Here is a 21009-nt window from a genome sequence, read left to right on the forward strand (position 1 = left end):
AAAATGTATTAAACAAATTAACAATTTTGCCTAAATCATCTGTCAGTGTACCATTTACTTGAAGCTGCAGATCCCTAATAGGTCCATCTGTATTGCGTCTTAGGAGTTTATTCAGATTATCCCATATCATCTTAGCTTTAGCTTTACGTAAATGTTTTATCACTTTATTGCGGAGTGATGTAAAAATCTGCCGATCACATGTAAGCCCTGTTTTGAGACTTTTTTTTTTTTTTCATGTTATAGGTATGCGACACCATTATGTGCCATGCCAAGGAGAGGTTTTCCTTCACCAAACACCTGGTCAGTGCCACTCTGCTGCAAGGAGACTTGTTCCCAGAACACGACAAGAAGTTCCCAGATTCCGCGCTGGATACTACGGTGGAAGCATATCCCTCACTGGACAAGGCCAGGCTTAAACCAGAGCTGTCCTTGATCTACAGTAATGAAGAGTTCCAGAGCTGCAGTGGTGCACTGGCTCTCTTTCAGGTTCTGATGGAGAATAATCTCCAAGACACATTTACAGAAACTGTAAGTCTTCTCAACATCCTGATTACCACGCCAATGACCACATCAGAATCGGAGAGGTGCTTCTCAACGTTAAAGAGAATAAAAACGTTCCTAAGGAATATAATGGCACAAGATCGCCTTAATGCTTTGGCTCTGCTCTCCATAGAGAAAAAACTAACATGGGACATCCCTGATTTCAACACCAGAGTCATTGAGAAATTTGCCACTCAAAAAGACAGATGAGCAAAGTTCCTGTACAAATAAAAACTGTCCATTCCCTCCACTCAGCTATCACACTGTACTCACCTCAGGAACACAAACACATTCTTCTTTCTCACTCACACACAATGTTGATATGTATAAATTCAGTTTATACCCTTTAATATTTGACTCATTATATTTGATGCTTTTTCTATAACATGCTTAGAGTATTATATTGCTGAAAACTGTTTAAGTTTCTTTATCCATGAAAATGGTGATTTGAAGAGATTAAATCATTACTGTGAAACTGTAATCGTCTAACTGTTGATTTGAATTCTTACACCAGACCAGGCAAAGCAATGTATTGTCACGTCAGCCCCACCTAGAACATTTTTCACCAGCCGCCACTGCTACTAACTAGCCATTTTTAGCATGTAACCGGCTGTTAGCTGAAATAGAAACGTTTATACAGCATAACACATCAAACCTTAGTTATAAGCACACATTAAACATTTTCACAGAGCAATCACACAGTTCCCCAGTTCCCTTCTTACCTGCAAAGAGCAACAAAAACATGTTTTAATGCCAGTTCGCAGTGAACGCGCCCTCTGCTGGTAGAGGTTTGGCACTACACCATGCTGGATAACATTACATTTCTGAACAATAAATCGACTTTTCTTCATCAGAAAAACAGACACTTTTCACAAACCTTTGAACATTAGCTGTACTAAGTACAAATAATTATTTATCAAATTAACTTGAAAATAACTGTAATTTGAGTGCAGGGACCCACTGATGACTGTCTGCCACAAGTGCAGATGCTGATCCTTATTTTATAATGAATTCATAAGATGGGAAATGTTTGGCTGCATAATAGCAGAGGTGATTCTTTCAGAAATGGAGCCTTTCTACCTTGTGGCAGATGGAGCAACTTTATTATATTTCTAACGTGTTCTGAACAGGAGCATCATCTGTAGTCTTTCACAGAAGATTTTAGCTTTTTATGAAAAAAAAAAAAAACAAATGGCTGATTTAAATCCAGTGTCACGAGAACTTATTTCTGATTAAGAAGACAAACGTGTAGAAACTTTGAGAACGTTTGAGCACTTCTGTTGTGAGAGTGAAAATGCTGTATTTTCTTCTTTCAGTTTTCTTATAAACAGCATCTTTTTCTGTATTCAGTATGTTTGCTCCTGTCGGCCACCACAGTTAAGCACTTTCTGCTACATTATATTGTATGAAAAGTGGTTTAATAAATTTTGATTTGATTTGACTTGCTTGACTTTGATGTCGGTGAAATGTTTTATGAATTGCATCCAACAGTCTTTATGTTTCCTGTTTTACTATCTTGTTGGTAAGTCTAATATTTTGTCAGTCATTCATTTTCCTAACTGCTTAATCCAATTCAGGGTCGTGGGGAAACTGGAGTCTATCCCAGCAGTCTTTGGGCAAAACCCAGGGTACACCCTGGACAGCTCGCCAGTCAATCACAGGGCCAATATTTTGTCATACTACACTATATTCCCTGTTAGGTAGGTAGGTGGAATATAATTAGCGCAATAATTATATTCCAACCAAAGAAAGAAAACACCACAAGGATCCCCACTACAAGTTAAACTCAACATATATGCAGGGTTTCACTGCACAGAATTCATCCCTGTTTTCACATGTACAAAAGCCCAGAGCACATGTTGGAAAAATGATCTTGTTCAGATCCCGCTTCGTACTGGAACCTGAATCCCCACCGGTTCGTGTCCGGACCAGAAAGGCCTGTTTTATACGGGGCCTCGCTTGTCTTTGTGCAGGCTAAAGGGACGTTGCTACGCTACACAGCCAGCATGTCGTCCAGCAGTAACAGCAGATGGATAAGTCACTTAGAAGCTCATCTGCTCCTCATGTGGGACACATGGGTTCATGTCTGTCGTAGTAGACGCCATCAACCTCACACATGCCGACATACCACTGATGCTACAGCAAAGAGAACTCAGAAAGCTGTGTGTGAGGAGGTCTGTCTGGACCCATGCCCAGCATTTTTTAGGGGAAAAGAAGTGATGAGTAGTCAGCAATGAAGAGTGACCACCTCTCCATCTGGAAGTGGAGGAACTTATAGAAAAAGTCTGTTTTTCAGTAAAATTAAGACCATGACAAATCTAAAGGTAGAAAACCCTCGAGATGGAAACAGCTGACATCTGACTGAGCAGCTCAGTGGTTCGCAGGCTGAGGATACACACCTGGAGTGTGTTTGGGCATGCTATCAAATCTTTGTTGGTAAAACTTTAGAGATTTGGATGGCAAATGAAAAAGTCAGAGAAGCTCTGAAGAAAGGCAGAGCTGTGTGAGAGGATAGCTCAGACTGATGGAGGACTGGCTGAAGCTTTAAAAGCTGTAGGTTCAACTCCCTGTTTGGCAGGTGGAGAAATTTCTTCATCTTTCAAAGAGTCAAATTAGAAATGAAGAGAGAAAGTGTTCATAGTGAAGGTAAACCATGTCAGGAAGAATAGTTCAGGCTGGTAGGAAGAAGCTCTGTGTTGTGGACAGCTAGAGGTCAAAAATTAAGATCAGGACATAAGTTTTCAGACCAAAATGAGAAAGATAAAAGCACCCGGAAAGTTCTACAGTCTTACTGTTAGAAGATTTTATCTCATGTCCACACAGACTCCAGGTGTGTTTCCTTAATCTTCGAACCACTGAGCTCCTCAGTCAGACGTCATGTCTGTCCATCTACCATATACTACACTACCTCATGTACTGTAGACTGTATAGTACATGTGATGTGTAAAACACATGGATTCTCGTAACAACAGTATGAGTGTGTCAAGATATGACTAGAAAAGTGCTCTGCATATACTGTCAAGTGGCACAGCGGTTAGCACTGCATCCTGACAGCACAAAGGTAATGGGTTCAAGTCTAGGTGGGGGTGTTATTCAGACAGTGGCCTTTCTGTTCTATATTTTCACCATGAATGAATGTGAGCCTGGATAGTTGTGTTGTTTGTTGGCCCTGCGATGGACTGGTGTCCAGGCGTACCTGATAATTGCTGGATTAGACTCCAGCTTCCCCGCAAACCTGAACTGGTGTAATCATTGTATTATGACTATTGTATTGACTCCAGGAAGAATAGCTGTATTGCAAAAGCTAATGGAGCTCAAAATAAATACAAATCCAAACTGGACTACGTAGCATGGAACATGAATGCATGCTTTAAAGTCTGTTTTCCTTTAACAGAATCATGTTAGAGGAACATTCATGTGTTTACCTGGTTCCACCTGGTTGTACCTGGTTTTACCTGATTCTACATTAATCTGACAGCTACCACATGGTTCTACCAAAGTCCACATGGTTCCATCTGGTTCTACCTAATTCCAACCAATTATACTTGGTTTCATCCAATTCCACATGATTCTACCTGGTTCCATCTGGTTCCATTTGGTTCTACCTGGTTCAGCTTGGTTGGAACTGATTCCACCTAGTTCCACTTTGTTCTACATAGTTCCACCTGGTTCGACCTTGCTTTCATTTGGTTGTTCCTAATTCCACCTGGATCCACATGGTTTGATCAGGTTCCATCTGGTTCTGCCTCGTTCCACATTATTCTACCTGATTAAACCTAGTCCCATTTGGCTCCATTTGGTTCTACTTGGTTCGAACTGCTTCGGCCTGGTTCCATACATATATCGTCCTTCAGAGACAAACTCTAACCAGTAAAAATGATGCTGTTGTCATGGTTACATGTCTGAAAGAATAGCTCTGGCTGTTAGGAGGGTGCCCTGATGTTGAGGGCACCTGGTGGGCATGGTTTTGATTCCCACCTATTGCCAGGATCTGACAAGCTTCTGTTTTGCTGGATCATCCAAGCGATGGGTTCTCAGTCATCACTTTGTGTCCTAAAGCAGCGTTTCTACGCCTCATAGCCAGCGAGTTGGAGAGATCCAGCAGCAGATAGATAGCTCACTTAGAAGCTCATCTGCTCCACTTACGGGACACGCTGGTTCACTTCTGCTGTAGGGTCTAGTTACAGTTACACTGGGGACATAGATAGATGCAGGACAGGAGTTCTAACTAGTAGAGCTGTGACATAGGGAGGTTAGTTAGAGCTCAGGAAGGCAAGATTAGCTGGATGGAGACAGGCAGGAGAGAGCTACAGTGGAAACTGGTGGAGTGGAGATAGACAGGGATGGTGGGGTGTAAACAGGTGTAGGAGAGGACAAGTGACAGGCAGAGGAAGAGTTGCAGACTAAGGGAGGACAGGGGTAGTGGTGGGGGGATACAGACTAGGGGAGAAGGAGTGACAGAGGTGGGCAGGGCAGGGAGTAGTTGGAGGCAGGACAGGGAGAGAGAGAGAGAGAGAGAGATAGATGGAGGCAGGACAGGCAAAGGGTAGAGGGCTAGGTAATATATGTGGAGAGGAAGGGTGGCCAAGTTAGGCAGGACAAGGGTAACAGTTTTGCAGTTCACCTACTCCCTCCCTATGTGTATTCCCTAATGGAACCTGTCTAATCTCTGCATTGGATGATCTTTTTTCAGCCTCTCTTCTCTCCTAGCTCTGTAGCTACTGCCTATCTTCAAACTCTCTTTGTACCTTTCTACCTCCTATCTATATTCATCTAGTACTCTCTGTAGACCTACCTGTATCTGCCTACTTCCTATTGATCCTTTCATGCTAGTCTACAGCACCTGGACTACCTACCACTCTCCTACTTTAGGTCCACTCTACTAAAGAGGCCCTAGGTCCCCAAGCCTGATCACTACTACGCCCTGCCACTTAGCCCTGGGGGCATAGTGGCAGAGCGCCCTAAGGTGGAAACAAACCAGCGCTTCCCACAAGGGACGCAGATGAGCTTCTAAGTGAGCTATCTATCTACTGGAGGAACTCTACAACTTGGCACCTATGTAGTGTAGAAACGTCCTTTTATGGCCTAAAGCAATCAGTAAGAAGCCATCCCTCTGATGACAGAGCACTAAAGATAACCTTCAGGTTTACTGAGGGCGGAAGCAAACCAGTGTTACCTGCAAGAGAAGCAGATGAGCTTCTTAGTGAGCTATCTATCTGGTGTTGTATTTTCACAACTCGCTGGCTATGTAGCGTAGAAGCGTCCATTTAGGACCCAAAGAGATGAGCATTAAAACTAGTGTTCAGGTTGACTGAAGGTGGACGAGAACCAGTGCATTCCATATGAAGAGCAGATGAGCTTCCAAGGGAGCTATCTATCTGCTGTAGCAGCTCTACAACTCGTCGCCTATGTAGCAGATATGTCCTTTTAGGAACCAAAGAGACGAGCAAGGACCCTTCCCTTGGATGGTCCAGCATAAAAGGGGATTCTCTGGTACTGATCAGGAATCGAACCAGCGATCAGCTGACGCCCTAATAAATATTCATCAGTGTAATTTTCATGATGGGCAGCAGGAAGAAGAAAGAAAAAAAAAAGAATTTCTCAGAATCAGATTAAGATCCTGATAGACCAGGATGAAAAACGTAAAAAGCTTGATCTGGTGGACACAGGATGGACGTCACCACTGCCAGGAAGCAGGCGGGGTTCAGCAGAAGCAGTCATGTTCACACCATCACAGAAAAGACTTACAAAGGTAATAAGAAGAAAATAATGAGAATTATGAAACCATTATCTTTACTTTTCTCCAGCATTCCCTCCAGTTTAGGACTGTTTTATTCTGTTCCTTCAAGATGCTTTCACATGTAGACACAAAACCCCAGTGGCCAGGGGAACGTCCATTTCGCCCTGTTGTCGTGGCGATGGGTCAAATGACAGATAAGGGCAAACAGCAGCTTTATAATCAGACTGAAAGGGTTTTATTACCACGCAGAAAACTTTCTCCAGGTTTTAAAGACAGAAATCTTTTGCTGGTTACATGATGCTTTAATCTGTCTGTCTGGAAATGCTGCATCTTGTTTTTACTTCAGCTCCTGAACGCACCGCTGGTTCAGCTTGATGGGATCTGCTCTGGAAGGAAAACCAGAATGGAGTTGCAGCTGGGTCCGGTCTGAGGTTCTGGTCTGAACACCAGTCTAACTCACTGTGGCAGCAGCTTTCACGGACGCCGTTGGTTCTGGACCGGATTTGTTAACTGGATTAGAGATATATTATACTAGAGGTGCTGGAGTTGCTGCTACATTCTCGCCATCTTCCTCCTGCTACATCCAAGATGAACACAATTAGCGCTTTGACAAAACCTGATAACAGGAGTAATCAGATTACTGTAATATTCTAAAAATTGTGACTAACTAATGAAAACAAATGAAAATCATGATAAAATATTTTCATCTGTAATGTTGGGCCAGTCTAACGTCTTCAGCCCAGACGTCCATTCTGCTGTCTGCATCTGCAGATGGCAGCAAAAACCAGGTTGCTACGGTAACAGTGGCTCCGCCACAAAGTGGCGCCACACTCAAAACGGACCTTGGATCAGTCTATATCCCAGGCCTAAACTTGTAAACATGTAAACATATAAACATGGAAACAAACTCACCTTGAAGTCGTGGAGGTGGAAGGATTTGGTGTTGCGTTGGTGGAAGTGATACCCAACAAAGACCACCAGGACCACCAGCAGCACCACCCCCACCGCACCACAGCGCCGCCAGCATCTGCACATCCTATGTGGTGCCACGTCAGACTCAGAAGCTTAAAAACACTATGACATCACTATGACATGACATCACTCACCTCCTGGTGGGGGGTGGGGCTTTAAAAGGTCCCTGAAGGACATGGATGATCCAATTTAATGTAGCAAGATGCCTGAGGAGGAGAAACGAGTCAGTTCTTCAGAACCAAAGTTTTGAAAACCAAAGTTCTGAAAAACTGAACAAATCTCACCATCACTGGATCAAGTGCATGGAAGTGTCTCCATCCACCTGATCCAGTTCTTTTCCATGTTGGATCAAAATGAGATGATGATCTATCATCAATGAAAATCCATCCAGCCATCAATCCATCCATCCATCCATGGATCTTTATCTCACCTTTGATCCAGTAGCAGAAGGTGTCCCAAGTCTCAGGTTATTGTGGACTAACTGTCCATGATGCCAATGTTTCCAAATCCACAGTTGGTGTTGGAGTAGGTGGTGGGGTACGCCACCTGGGCCTGGTCCAGCCAGCCACCAGCACACATGTTCTGCCTGCCCTGTGCAGGAAATAGAACTGCAGGAGACTGGATCAACAAATTCGGCCCAGCCAAAGAAAATCGATCAATTTCAATTCAATTCAATTCAATTCAATTCAATTCAATTCAACTTTATTTATATAGCGTCAAATCACGGCAATGCCATCTCAAGACGCTTTACAGACAGAGGGGAAAACATAATGAAGGCCAATTCATAATAGCCTATATAAGGAAACCAACAGATTGAGTTGAGTCCAACTCAATCTCAACAGATTGAGTTGAGTCCAACTCAATCTCCCATCCTGAGCAAGCACTCTGGCAACAGTGGGAAGGAAAAATCTCCCTTTTAACAGGAAGGAAACCTCCGGCAGAACCCGGCTCAGGACAGGCAGCCATCTGCCTCTGCTGTGTGGGGGGAAGAGGACAGAAAGACAACAGACAACAGGAACTGCTACTCCCGGCCAGGGAGACCTGCTGAGACAGGAGACATACATGTTAATGATGCAACACTGTTATGGGGGGGGGGGGGGTAAAAGAAAGAGATAAAGAGAAAAAGAAAGAAGCTCAGTGTATCAGGAAATGTCCCTCAGCAGTCTAAACCTATAGCAGCATAACTAAGGGATGCTAACCATTAACCATCCCTAGCTATAGGACTTATCAAAAAGATAAGTCTTCAGCCTAGTCTTAAAGGTGGGGAGGGTGTCTGCTTCCCTAACACTAACTGGGAGCTTATTCCATAAGAGAGGGGCCTGATAACCAAAGGCTCTGCCTCCTGCTCGGCTCTTTGAGACTCTAGGAACCACAAGTAAGCCTGCAGTCTGCGAACGAAGTACTCTGCTTGGTATATAAGGAACAATGAGGTCTTTGATATATAGTGGTGCCTGGTTGTGGAGGGCTTTGTATGTAAAGAGAAGGATTTTAAATTCTATTCTAGATTCAACAGGCAGCCAATGAAGAGAGGCTAAAACTGGAGAAATATGATCTCTCATGCTGGTTCTGGTCAGGACTCTGTGGGAAGTGTTCACTGACTTGCTGAGTGTTAGTAGCCAGGCTGCCCTCCTGCATCATGCAGGCCTGCTGAGCTGCAGCATAGGTCAGCTTGGAATGACCAAGCTTTGAACGGTGGTGGAAAAATCCTACAGTCGCATCTGCACACAAACACACCATGGGAGGGATTTTACACACACTGCTAAGCTAACAGTCGGGCGGTCTCACATCGATACATTTTCTTCCAGGTTCGGGGAGACAACAGGTCCCAAAGGGAAAAATAGACATTCCCAGTGCAGGACCTTGTCATGGAACCTGAGGTATTTCCTTGTACCTGATCCAGTTCTTGTTCATGTTGGATGTACCATGGGAAGAGAACCTGACGTAGGCCTGGACCTGCTTCCAAGATGAGAACCGGAGATGGGCCAGAACTTGTTCCAGGGACGAGAACCAGAGGTGGACTCAGACCTGATCTCTGTAGGAAAACTGGAGGAAGTCCCCGACATGCTCCCTGGATGAGAACTGGGGGCTCATAGAATGTGCAAATACAGGCCCCTCCCTTCAGGATATTGTTGTTTTTACCTTCAAAATGGAGGTCGGTACCTTTAGTATCCGGATGGCACTGGTCATTGTCCTGGAGACAGCAGCTGATTGGTACTTGCTTAACCTTACACAACAGTCTGTCTCCAGAGTAGTCCTCACATGTACACTTCTTTTTACCCTGCACACATGTACACACATGCCCGCACACACACACTCACACACACACACACACACACACACTCACACACACACACGCACACACAAACACAAACACACACTCACAATTTCACCTCATTTAGCCTCTTTAGCACAACCGCCTTTCCAGACTGTGCAGGGATCCACCACTGCAGAGACATCAGCGGCACTTCAGGTGTCTCACGTTCACATTAGGACTGACTGCTTGCATTGGAAAGGCTAACTGCTAGCACTGTGGAAGCTAACTACGAGCTGGCCTCTCTTCTAAAATTGTAAAACATGTCTCAAACATTGTTTAGTTCTGCACTGAATATCATCATACATTGTATGATGATAAATTGTAAACCTTGTGAAACAGATTTACATGGAAGCACTCGTTTCATTCGTTTCTATACAGGTGTATCTGTCTCCTACAAAATGGCCGACATACACAGGTGTTGTTTTCCTTACAGACAGCTTTGGGATAACAGGGTGGCGAAGACTAGAATGCCTCATCTGGAGACACTGTCAGTCATCATCACTTCACCTATAGAGGAGTCACCTGTAAACCAAATGAGTCACCCCTGAACCAGATTAGTAAGCCGTCAGCGAGGTAATATGTCGGGCTGCACAGGGGATTGATGTTCTTCTGCTGCCCCCTACTGGTTACTGGAATACTGTAGCTTGTGATTCTGAGGACGTGAGCAAACACATAGATGGTAGGTGGCCATGTTGGACCTTATCCCAGTGTTATCAGAGCGATACTCACTCTGCTCGATGTCACATTTGTGTCCCGTTCATACTTCCTCACGGAAGCTCTGTCTGGTTCCTTTCCACCTGTCGTCACATGATCTAGTCTTAGAGCTGTTATAGGCTGGAACACAGACAGGATGCTGAGATCCAGATCAGATGCTGCACACACACTCAGCCTGCTGCTCACCTTTACAGGTAGGTCCAAAGAACCCAATGCTGAGCAGCTCGCAGGCTGTAACCCTGAAACCTGCGTCACAGGTACAGGTCCTGTTACCAAGTAGACTCTTTATTTTTACTGCGATTACTGCAGGGAGAGCGAGCTCCAACTGGACACGCTGGACAGAACGTATTCAGATTCGCATTAAAGATTTTCTCCTAAAAACAAGTTGGATGTCATATCTAACCAGCCAATCACATGGCAGCAGAAGGCCATGTGAGTAATGCTGCTTCTGTCCCACGATGGATTTGGTTTGTCTCCTTAGAAGTTACATGAACGGACTCAAACTGCAGTTTGTCTTCCAGGTGAGGCACATTTCAGCTTCTCAGTGGAAACAAGCTACATTTCTGACCCCATCAGCAGATTTCTTTCTCCACCCACCCCCTGCCACGAGAAGCTTTTTAACCACCTCAACGACCTCAGCCCCGGTAATAGGCAAGCCCACCCCTGAGTCCCCTGGGTCGGCTTCCTTGTCAGAAGATGTGTTGGTAGAATTGAGCAAGTCCTCAAATTATTCCTTCCACTGACCTGCAATATCTCAAGTTTAACTCGCCAAACTCCTCCCACCCCCAAGTTTTTGCCTAACTGACCAGCAAAGCCGCGTTCCGCTTGGTCTGTCGATATCCATCAGCTGCCTCCCACAGGACATTAAGGCCTGCTAGTACTTCTTCCAGCCAGATGAAGTCTGCAAATACACACCCATCAGAATAAAACAAGGGTAGAAACTATTTTTATGGCAGCAACAGACAAGATTTGAACTTGCCACTTCACCACAACAGTCCTCTGTCAATCCCACCATGCTACTGAGAACTCTTACTGCTGGTGCCTTCATCTTTTTTACTTTGGTCAGTGGACCTGAAAACTGACATGTTTAATTATAAGATTTGCACCCAGCTTGTCTACACCAAAGATTCCTCCCACCAGCCTGAGCTATTGCTCCTTGTTCGTAGCAGATTCAATCCAATCCAATCCAATCCAGTTTATTTATAAAGCACCGTTAAAAACAACAAAGTTGACCAAAGTGCTGTACAGAAGAAACAATAAAACATACATATTTACATCATAATTCACTATGAACACTTTCACTCTTATTTTGGCTCTGACCCAGCAAGAAACTTTTAAAGCAAGATGAATTGCAACCTCTTTACTGCCTTTATTTTTCTTGGAGCTGCAAGCTCAGAGTTTACTTCCTCCCTAACAAGTAGTTGAACCTGCAGCTGGATGAACTTTAGCCAGTTCTTCATCAGCCTGAGCTATCCTCTCATGTGCCTTTTCTGTCTTTGGAGCAGCTCTCACTCTTTCAATTGCCATCCAAAGTTCTGAAGTTTTACTGCTAGAAGATTAGATGTCATAGCTGAAGACACTCTAGGTATGCAGCCCCCATATTCTTACCACTGTGCTAATGAGTTATACATGAGGTCTGTCCATTTCGGAGGTTTTCTACCTTCATGTTTCTGTTCTTCTAAATGGAGGAGCTATGAAAAAAATGACTCCACCCACAGTTTTCAAGAAGTTACACTTGACCTATTAACCCTAAAATGGTTGTCTGTACCAGGCTGTAAACGTTTATTTCTGCTGTGTAGTTAATCTTTTTAACATGAGAGTCTATTGGAATTTGTTTTGGAGCCCCCTAGCGGATGAGAGACTTACTGCAATGTTTGACACTTCATAGACTTCACTTTTAATCACCTGAGTTTGCCGCTCGGTTTGTGCCAAAAATAAAACCCTGAGGAACACCTACAGATAGTAGAGGATCAGAACTTGTGAATCATGTAAGGAATCATACAAATGACTGATATCTCTGAGCATAGTATCTCTCCCTTCAAACACATTTATTTCCAACTTTCCCTCATGTAGACTCTTCTTCTGCCTTTCTGACTTTTTTCCAATGTTCGTTAACCCTCCAACAGTTCTCATTCTTACTGTTTCACATGAGGATGAAGGAAAACCAATCTTTCCTGTTTTAAATCAGCCTCTTCTCAGCAGGATGAAGATGTGATGTTCCACTACATCGTCCTCACACAGACAGCAAACTCACCTTCTTACACAGTCCATCATGTTGCAGTTCTGTCCCTGTTTTTACCTCTTAACCGGCATTGCAGACGCAAGATGTCTGCCCAAGAAAAGACTGATTAAACGTGATGGCATGAACGCATCATCAACAACCACAGTTTTACAGAATACTGTACATTAACAGCAACACAAGACAATAAAACAACTAAAAGGGAGATGAATGATACAATAAAATATTTTTTGATTCTTTTTAAAAGAATTTTTACAAACAATGGATGTTTCTAAAGAATAAGAGATTAAAAACAAAGACAAGCGAGGACCCTTTCCTCTGCTGGTCCCGCATAAAAGAGGCCTTTATGGTTCTGCATGGGACCGGTTAGAATTAAGGTTCCAGAAAGAAGCAGGGTTTGAACTAGCTACTGTATCCTCTTCATTTTGTGCGTTTGACATGAAAACTGATGTACTTTGTCATAATGTTAGATCCCAGGTGTTCCAGCCCATTGAGCTTGTGGTTACCAGTTCGAGCTGTTCCTGCAGGACATCCGGCGAGAGGGGGGTGTTGTGAAAATAGTGGTCTGGTCCAGACTACTATTTTCACCACTCAGCTGGTCGCCCCCTAGTGGTAAGGACAAATCATTACAGCGGTGGGAGCCACTCAGCTAGTCGCCCTCTAGTGGTAAGGACAAATCATTACAGTGGTCCGAACCACTCAGCTAGTCGCCCCCTAGTGGTAAGGACAAATCATTACAGTGGTCCGAACCACTCAGCTAGTCGCCCCCTAGTGGTAAGGACAAATCATTACAGTGGTCCGAACCACTCAGCTAGTCGCCCCCTAGTGGTAAGGACAAATCATTACAGCGGTGGGAGCCACTCAGCTAGTCGCCCTCTAGTGGTAAGGACAAATCATTACAGTGGTCCGAACCACTCAGCTAGTCGCCCCCTAGTGGTAAGGACAAATCATTACAGTGGTCCGAACCACTCAGCTAGTCGCCCCCTAGTGGTAAGGACAAATCATTACAGTGGTCCGAACCACTCAGCTAGTCGCCCCCTAGTGGTAAGGACAAATCATTACAGTGGTCCGAACCACTCAGCTAGTCGCCCCCTAGTGGTAAGGACAAATCATTACAGCGGTCTGAACCACTCAGCTGGTCGCCCCCTAGTGGTAAGGACAAATCATTACAGTGGTCCGAACCACTCAGCTGGTCGCTCTCTAGTGGTAAGGACAAATCATTACAGCGGTCCAAACCACTCAGTTAGTCGCCTCTTGCACTGTTTCCAACATCTTTTTCTTTAATTGAAAGTCTGACTTTAAAAAAGTCTCCCCAACAGGGTTTAGCTTTTCTGCCAGACATGCTGATCACCTTCCTTAGTTTTTGATCTTTGTTCTATCTTTAAGCAATAACAGAATTACATCTAAGTAAATACCCAATTACTTAAAACAAAATAGGCAGGTATACATTTTAAGAAGAAGCTTCCTAAGTTCCATAAGTTGCATATTAGAGGTAATTTGCCTATTGTTCCAGCAGAGGGGGCTCTGTCATCCACTACACGCACTGGCAACCTGCTGGTATAACATAATATCTGCTGTAAACCTGAGAAAGAAATTGTCCAAGTTCATGATTTTATGGTTGAGATTTACTGACCAGCTAACTACTTTCTGCATTAGAAAGTTGCCTTTGCAACTATCTGCTAAAGTGTTAAGCTGTCACAACTTAGACACAAAACATCTCATATGACACATTTTATCTCATGCACTGGACCAAATACACAGGTGTAGCAGTAAAGTTTATTAAACCACTGGACCTCCTTCAAAAACGTAAATTACTACTGTGTGTAATTCTGCTGCTGCTGCTTCTCCTACAGACATTTCATGACGTTTGATGCAAGGTGCTACAAGTGTTAAATGTTTTATTTGAAGGTTTGTTCCACACGTTTTTCTCACGATGACAACCTATGAAGCAGGTTCCGTAGCACAGAGTCACCCTGCCATGTTGGTGTGACCAGTCAGTGTCAAGTCTCAGTTGTTTCCATCTACTGTGGCCACATTCCCCAGGCCATCCCGGGCAGAAAGAGAGCAATGAGGACAGAGGAAAACAGGTTGACTGCATTGTTGTGCAGGATGGGCTTCCCGCAGATCCTCCTGGTGGTGGCGGACTCATAACTCACCACCTTCCCGATGCTGGAGTCGAAGCCTGGAAATGCAGAAGAGACGGTTAGTTTGCAGTCACTGCTGTGACCATCAGCAATCTGACTCTGGTTCCTACCTGAGTACTGCATGTGAGCTCCCAGGAAGGATGGACCCCAGCAGTCCGGCGACACCCCCGTACAAGATAACCGGCCACTGGGGGTCCGCCAGGTGAAGGTTGCTGACCATTAGAAGCTGTGTCATAAAGTAAGCCAGGCTCACCGCAGCCCCACCCAGGAAGCTGGCGACCAGTCCAACAGGAGTGACACCTCCATTCGTTCCTGCAGGGAAACAGATCAGGATGAAGGAACCCTGCAGAGAAAAGCTGAAACCACATGTTTCTCTTCATGACTGATCTCTGCAGGTCAACTGGCACAATTAGTGTTTAAAAGATAAACTAAAGTGGAATCTGTGCTCCAAACCATATCATACAAATGACTGACACTATGTAGGAGCTGCAGCAGCAGTTTTAGCTCCAGAGGACTTGGGTTCAATTCCCTTTGGTATCAGTAGCTGTGATCCACTGCAGTCTCTCAGTTGTTGCCCTTTCGGCTTGTCCTGCTGAAGAGGTCGCCACAGCAAATCATCACACGGATGAATTGGCAAATGTTTTACGCTGGATGCCCTTCCTGACGCAACCCTCTGCATCTACCCGGGCTTGGGACCTCCTCCTGTAAGTTCTTCCGTTTGTACTCTTAACTGTGAGTTGCACCACAGGTGTCATCACATGCTGATACATCGCACTGTGTGTATGTGACCTGAATCAGTGGAAATGATATGATGGCTTTGAGGCATCGCACACTTTTGTGTTGAGAAGTGTGACAACACAACTGAAGACTAACATAAGGTTTCCTATTTTAATATCTTTTGTTCATTTAGATTGAATCCTTATTTGGTGTGTGTGTGTGTGTGTGTGTGTGTGTGTGGCTCAATGAGTTTTAATCCACCCAAAGAAAGAACCACATGGATCCAGTACCAAGTGAAACCCAACATAGTAACACACATTCTACCTACAGGTTTAAACAATCAGAGCAAACTTCAATGTCTGTTTTCAAAAATTGAGCTTCCTTCTGAAAATGGAAAAATATGAATTCTATACCAGGAAGTGGAACTGCTTGTAGTCCATCGAGGAACAACCACAGCAGCTGTGTCACTCTGAGAACACACACAGCTGAACAGGCTGAATCTACCATCATTGTATTCATGTCTACGTTGTATTACAGCTTAACATGGAGCCACTCTTCTTTCTAGGGTTTGTTAACTTAAACACATCATCTGAGTTCTGAACTGGAAGAAAATGTGCAGCGACTGAATAAAACAGTTTCATCAGGACATTTCTAAAGTATCTTTTCTCTGTCCAGAGTCTTTTTTTCTCTCCACAACATTTCAGTCATTTATGGACAATTAGTCCGAGATGAAGTCTGGAAATGTGACGCGACTTCACAGCAAGCAGTCAATATGATGTTTAAACAGTTTGGTTGTGACCACGTGTCCCGTTAACACTAATACTGTACTGAGCAGGCAGGTAGGTCATCTGTTGCAGAGTTCTTCAATAAATAATTCATCAGTTCTGATTTTTAGAGTTGCTGATATTTACTTTAAACTTATTAAGACTGTATGGAAGTTAAACATATACAGTTGTGCTCATATTTATTCATACCCTTTCATTAAAGAAGGAAAAAAGAGAGCTGCCTGTAAAATAAGCTGAAATTGAGTAATAATAAATAAATAAAAATTTCATGAAAATCATTACAATTTTTTTCTCGTTCTGGTTCAATAGAAATATTTTTTAAAAAGCAAATAAGATCATTTATTACGTCGGTCATAAACTAATATTTAGTTGAACAATCCTTTAATGTTTCCACTCCAGTCAGGTGTTTTCTGTTCCTCTCAGTCAGACTTCTGCACCTGTTGACAGGTATTTTGTCCCACTGTTCAACAGAAAAGTGCTCTAATTTGTCCAGGACCAATTTGTTTGTTTGTTTGTTTTTTTTCTTTCTTCAACTCAATTAAATAAAAAAAACAGTGTTTTATATTACTAAATGATATTTTTGCAAATTTTTATTTATTGTTCCTTTTTTAAATCTCCAGTTATTTGAGTGACTGTTGTAAATTCAGCCTTTTCTTTAATGAAAGGGGATGAATACATATGAGCACAAATGTATATATAATATATAACATTTTTACAAGAATTATTATATCTGGATCAAAATTCCAATTAAAATTTAGTTATGAACTTTAAACTTAATCAATTTTCTTCAGATGACTAAACGGCAACAGTTCTACTTTTTACAGACTCTGTTCACATCTCAGATAACACGTTGATCATTCTGGTGATGGACACAAAGTTCTCGCGGTAACGTCGGAGCAACACTTTCCATCTCCACCTCTACGGGTGTGCGTGCACGCAGTGCTGAACTCAGAGTGGCACAGAGAGCAGCTATGACATGCCGTCAGGTGGAAATCCTGGACAGGAGGAGATTAGTTCACTGTCATCATGTTGTAGTTCGGATTTTCTCCGACACATTTCAACACAATACATCGTATTAGTTTGTAATACAGCTGGTAACATTTTAAACCTACATCTACCACACACACACACACACACACACACACACACACACAGCATACATTTGATCAGATATAAAATGGTTTTATCGTCATGGTGGAGATGATGTGAGCTTTGTGACATGGTGCATCATCCTGCTGGAAGTTTCCATCAGAAGATGCTACACTGTGCTCATTAATAGATGGACATGGTCAGCAGCAACACTCAGGTAGGATGTGGGGGTTAAACCAGGTCATGTTGGTACTAAGGGGTCCAAAGTGGGACAAGGAAATCCTCCCACACCATGACATCAGCAGCAGCCTGAAGCCTTGATCCTGACGGCAGGATGGATCCATGTTGTCATGATGTTTCCAGCAGATTCTGATCCTACCATGTGAATGTGGAGCTGAACTGGAGACTCATCAGACCAGCAACGTTTCTCCATCTTCTATTGTCCAGTTCTGGTGAGTCTGTGTGAATTGTAGCCTCAGTTTCCTGTTCTTACTGACAGGAGGGAACCCGCTGTGGTCTTCTGCTGCTGGAGACCATCTGCTTCCAGGCTGGACGTGTTGTGTGTTCAGGAGGATTCGCTGTGTGAAGGATCTACATCTCCACTTCAGCCAAAATCCCATTTTAATACAGCATATGGTAACTTCTGTTGTTACAAAATGAAGGTGCTAATTTACCAGATGTATCTCTACATTATTGGTTTAATTATCACAGCCCTGGTAAAAACCCCTAATTCATTTATAAACTTTATTCTTCTTTTAAAAAATTAGGTTAATATTTCTAATTAGGTGTGTTGAAGTTTCACTGTAATAAATCATATTTATATTGTTTATACTGAACTTTCTGGATATCTGCAGAATTACTGATGTTTTTGGGAGGTAGAACTAAAGTTCTCTCAATCTAAAGAATCATTTTATTAAATACAAACACAATCCAGATGTTAAATATGTTGTTTAAATGATCCCAAAATGATGACATAAATGTTTCAACTATAAACATTTGGAAGAACATGCTCTGGAAATCACATGTGATGTAAATTCAGCAGCTTTACACAAGTATATCATATTTAATTAGATTTTATTTATATTTTTGTGTCAATTTTGTGCGTATTTGCAAATGTGTGTTCAAATGCAAACACAAATATCTAGAAATTATTAACACTTTCATCTGAATAAATTACAAAAATGCACATGAATATTTCACACAAATTTATCTTCACCTCATGAATCAAACAGTTTCATGTTTGAAACAAGTTTCTACACATACAAATCTTTAAATACACGAATACAAAGCGGCGAGTACGCACTGAGAAACTGCCTTCACGCACACCATCAGTTCACACGCCATCAAGCGGTTTTGAGAAGTCTTCAATGAGTCCAGGAGCCTCACATCTTCAGACCTACACGGTGCGTTAAAGTGCTGCTGGAAAGCTGGGTCATCTGGGTTTCCATGGGATTCTCTTCTCAGATTGCTTTAAAGCAAGAAAGACACAGGCTGAATAGTTCACCCTTCATGCAAGCAAGAAAGAACTACAGAAAAAGCAGGAAAGAAAAACAAGCAGAACAGAGAAAAAGCATGAAAGACGAGAAGATCTCTCCTTCTTCCAATCAGAATCTCCGTCTCTCTCGTTTGTCTTTCTCTCTCTAGTCTGTCTTCATACCTGCCTGTCATGAAGGACGAACTATTCAGCCTGTGTCTTTCTTACTTTGAAACAGTAAAGTAATCTGATGAATCTGTAAAGAGAATCTGATGAAAACCCAGATGACCCAGCTTTCCACCAGCACCTAAACGCACCGTGTACGTATGAAGGTATGAAGCTCCTGGACTTGTTGAAGGCGTCTCAAAACCCCTTCATGACTTGTAAACTGATCCTGTGTGTGAATGCAGGTCGTCTGTGTGTACTAGGCGATTTGTGTACACGTATTTAACGATTTGTATGTGTTGAAACTTTTTCAAACCAGAACTATCTGATGTATGAAGCTGAAGACAACGTTTTGAGTGTAAAATATTGTAAATGTGGACATTTTTTGCAAGTTATCAGTTATATATCATATGAAAGCGTGTTGGATGAATCCTCTGGTCTGCATTTTTCTTCTTTCTTCATAGAAATCTGCTAAATATATTTTCTTTTCAGGAGTCTTTGTATCTTCAGACCTCTTCCAGCCTCTCAGCTGGAAGACCTTCAGCAGGAAACGGGGTATCTGAGATGGTGCTGGTTTGTTTGGTGTCCATCTTACTTTTGTACTGCCGTAGATGTGCTGGCGTGATGGATTTCTTGAAACGCCTCCATGCTGAAGGCTTCTCTGGTCTGGATTTCCTTCTTTCTTCATAGAAATCTTCTGCAAAATAAACGTTCTTCTCAGGAGTCTCTGTTTCTTCAGAGACCTCTTCTAAACAGTTATCTGGAATATCTTTGGCAGGAGACAGGGTCTCTGAGATGATGCTGGACTTTTGGGTGTCCGTCTTACTTTTGTACTGCCGTAGATGGGCTGGCGTTATGGACTTCTTGAAACGCCTCCATGCTGAAGGCTTCTCTGGTCTGGATTTCCTTCTTTCTTCATAGAAATCTTCTGCTAAATAAATCTTTGGTGGGAGATATTCTGGTTCCTGGTCAGGTTCAGGTTGGCTGTGTGAAACTTGGTCTTCTAGTGATTCAGAGATCTCTAATGTTTCTGAGACCATTCCTATCTGGTCCTCTCCAGACACTTTAAAGAGAGCATCTGGTTCTGGCTCAACAATCAGTTGACCCAAGTTTTCTGTAAAAGACCAGTTTTCTGAGGGAACGCTTTCCTGCAGGACAGGAAGTTCCAGAATTACCTCAAGTTGGTTGACTTTAGGTAGATCTAGTTTTATATCTGCCTCATTTTCACTCGGCTGTTTCTTCATAGCAGCTTCTTTTACTGCAGTTTCAGAAACGAACTCAGAGAGTCTCTCAGGTTCTGACTCTTCACTTTGTGAAGAGCTGTTCTCTGAAATGAACAAGTTCTCCAGAAGGTCGTCGCTGCCTTCTATGAGCTCCTGGACGTTGTTTTCCACGCTGGACTGGGGTCTCTTCTTATTTCTGCGCCGTCGTTTCTTTGATGTTTCTTGAGCTGGCGTTTCTGAGACCTCCTTCGGTTCTGGAACCAATTCTCTTTCATTCTTTTCAGCTGGACTTTCTGGTTGTATCTCTCCAAATGAGGAAATGTTTTCTGAAATGAACACGTTATCAGAAAACGTGTCCTTAACTTTTACAAGCTCTGGGATTACTTCAGGTGTCTTGTTCTCTGAAATGGATTCTGGGCGCTTCTTATTTCTGCGCCGTCGTCTCTTTGAGGTTTCTTTAACTGGCGTTTCTGAAACCTCCTTTGGTTCTGGAAGTGATTCTATTTCATTTCCGTCCACTAATTCAGAAAAACTTTCTGGTACAGACTCTCCTGAACCAAGTTGCTCAAAGAAGAGATCCACTCTTTGTAAAATCTCCTGAATGAATTTAGGGTCGTAGTTTGTTACAGTGGATTCTGGTTTCTTCGTATTTTTCTGCCGTCGTCTCTTTGATGTGATTTCTGTGACTGTCATCGGAGACACGTTTGGTTCTTGGACTGATAGAGTTTCATTTTCGTGCACTAATTCAGAAAGCCGTTCGGGTGCGGTCTCTGCAAGTGATGAAAAACCATTTTCTGAACCAAGTTCATCAAAAAGAAGTTCCACAGCGTCCAAAATTTCTTGACAACCTTTAGGGTCGTCGTTTTCCACGTTGGATTGTGGCCGCTTCTTAT

Source organism: Telmatherina bonti (assembly GCF_933228915.1).
Source record: "Telmatherina bonti genome assembly, chromosome: 23".
Classification (NCBI taxonomy): domain Eukaryota; kingdom Metazoa; phylum Chordata; class Actinopteri; order Atheriniformes; family Telmatherinidae; genus Telmatherina; species Telmatherina bonti.